Genomic DNA, 3,065 nt, shown 5'->3' on the forward strand with positions numbered 1-3,065 from the left:
AAGAAGAAGAAGAAGAAGAAGAAGAAGAAGAAGAAGAAGAAGAAGAAGAAGAAGAAGAAGAAGAAGAAGAAGAAGGGCTGGGGGCTAGGGAGATAGCTCGGCATCTAAGTGCCTGCCTGGCAGGTGTAAGAACCTGGGTTTGAGCCCTGGTACCACGCCATGCCAGCCCCAGAATTGGGCGTGGTGGCACATGCCTATAATCCCAGCACTAGGGAGGCTGGCAGGGTTGGAGAATCCAATTTTTATCATTTTCAACTTCTAAAGACTGCATTTCTTTGTTTTTGGCCCCTTCTAGTAATGGCATCCTTCTGGACTCTCCTTCTATAGTTATAGCTCTTCTTTCTCTTCTGCTTTCTTATTTCATCTTTTTTTTTTTTTTCCTGGAACCAGAAATTGAACACAAGCTCTTATGCTTGCCAGGCAAGCGCTTATTCTTCTGAGCCATCTCCCCGGCCCTTCTTTTTCCATCTTTTAAGGACCTCTGTTTTTACATTGGGACCACATGGACCATCCATAGTAACTCTTGCTGTTAGGCCTTTGACTTAATTACTCTTGCCATGCCCCTTTTGCAAGTAACAACATACTTATAGGTTCTGGTAGAATATGGGCTCTTTTGAGTAATGAGGGTCATCATTCTTTTTTTTTTTTTTTCTTCTGTATTTAGGACAGGGTCTATAGGGTCTCACTACCTAGACTGGACTCATAGTGATTCTCCTGTTTTCAGCCTCCCAAGTGCTGGGATTACAGGTGTGTGTCACCACGTCCAGTCGGCACAGCATGCCCGGGATGAACCCTGGGTGCTGAGTTCTGCCTAAACAGATGCTTTAGCTTTAATCCACCGAGCTATTAGGCCAGCCCATGAGGGTCATCATTCTATGTACCACAAAATCCTAAAACCAATAATTGTCATCTAACGATAAATCACAGCCTAAAATATTCCTTTTATTCCACACAGGACATTATAAATCCTAACATTTTCAATAGTCTTACCCCACCAGTTCTCCTTTTACCAAAGGGAATATTATTTAATAAGCCTTTTTTTTTTTTTTTTGGTGGAACCAGGGATTGAACTCAGGCCCTTGTGCTTGCCAGGGAAGTGCTTATTCTACTGAGCCATCTCCCTGGTCCAATAAACCTTTCTTAAAAACTTATGTTGTTTTTTGATATTTTACCAAAAAAGTGTCACAATTTTCCTCACTTATTCTAATGCTATTTCCTCCAGTAGCAGTATAGAACATATAGGTTGCATAGTTTACCCAAATGACCTCCAAACTTGAAAGGCCAAAGCCTTTACCTAAGTTTGTAGTTCTGTGAGAGTCTCAAAGCTTATTGTTATGTGGGGGCGGACTTCTAGAGTTTATGATTAACTCATGATCCACTGGGATTATGGGTGTGAGTGCCATACCCCGCCTGGGGCAGAGAGCCTGAATGCAGTATAAGGGAGACTTGCTCTCTGTAGCCATTATTACCGCTGCTCCTGCACTTTAGCTCTCTGCCACCATGAAGGTTGCTCTCTGCCATGTGCCACTCTGCCTTGGAGCCAGCTGAGTATGGACTGAAACCTCCACAAACTGAGCTAAATAAACCTTTCCTTCCTTCATTTTGGGTGTCGGGTATTTTGTCCCAGCAACGAGAGAAGAGTAACTAAGACACCTATTCTATCTTGTTTATCATTGGGTTCATTTAATAGCTCATCAAGTAGTCATATAGGTAGGTCAGAGATACTCAAGCTATTTGTGCCATAAGGTGGAGTCAATGTATTAAAGGTAAAGTTAAGTAATTATGGGTTTTTTTCAAAGTGGAAGAAAAAAGTTACATTAATAAATGATTTTATAAATTTATGAATTTAAAAAAATGTTTCTTAAGAGTGGTTGTTCATTCTGCCTGTCTGCACATGCTAGGTGACAACAAAGGAAATAAACAGGAAATCAATTAATATATCTATTAATATTAATAGAAAGGGCCAGGAAGACAGCTTAGCGGCATAAGTGCCTGCCTGGCAAGTGCAGTGTCTGAGTTTGATCCCTAGTACAAAAAAAAAAAAAAAAAAAAAAAAAAACCAAAAAACAACAACAACCAAAACCAAACCAGATAATAGAAAAGTCAGGGGGGAAATAACAAATCATGGTGAGTTCAGTAGCCTATGATGCTTCTCTGTAATTTTGTGTTGCATGCAGCTAGTAGAAAAATATTTTACTGGCTGAAAAGCTAGGGAAATCTAGACATCAAAATTTTTTCATCTAAACATGGTGGAGCTATTACCGGCGAATGTGACTCCTTACTGAGTAATACTGGAAATAAGAACTGTGGCATCAGCAAAAACTTATAGGCAAAAACTTTAATTGAAAGGTTTCCTATAGAAAAGAAATAAAGTTGGCTGTCCCACAGGAAGCCTTAGGAAAGAGATGAAACTGTGAGCTCTTCCACAGAAAGCTGGCTTCCCCATAGATGAAGAAGAACTTAATAAAAGGACACATTCCACTTTTATGGCATCCCAAAGAAATGCCATTAGTTATTTATAGTTTTTTCCAAAAGGGACAGGTGTCCTTAGACTTGACGGAGTTGAGTTACTGCACATGTGTAGGTTTGCACATGACCCAAAATGTGCTTTAAAATGTGTTATCTCCCCCGGAGTGGAGATTTTATTAGAGAAGTGAATTATAATGGAAAGTTAACGAAGCTTACAGCCAGTTCTGGTCAGATACAGCTGCGTCTCTGCAGTTTCTATGTAACCTGTCCTCTTACCTCAAGGACTACAGGGGCCTGTTCCTTTAACTGACAGCCAGATTTATTTCTTCCCTCTTACTGTCCAGTTGCAACTACCTGCCTGCTTTTCTTAGGCTGCTACATCAAAGTCCTGTCAATCTCCCCAGTCCTGTCTCAGATTCATTTGCACACTATTTCTTCATCAGACTGGAGATACTTTACAAAAGCGTGCTGTTTCCTTTTTGCAAAAGATAATTTTTCTCCTGGAAAGGCAAGGATACGGGTTTGAAGCTATGAAAATCTGAATATAAACATATTATCAGTTGTATTGCTTCAAATATATCACTTGACTGAATACT

Source organism: Octodon degus, unplaced genomic scaffold (genome assembly GCF_000260255.1).
Source record: "Octodon degus isolate 3935 unplaced genomic scaffold, OctDeg1.0 scaffold00245, whole genome shotgun sequence".
Lineage (NCBI taxonomy): Eukaryota > Metazoa > Chordata > Mammalia > Rodentia > Octodontidae > Octodon > Octodon degus.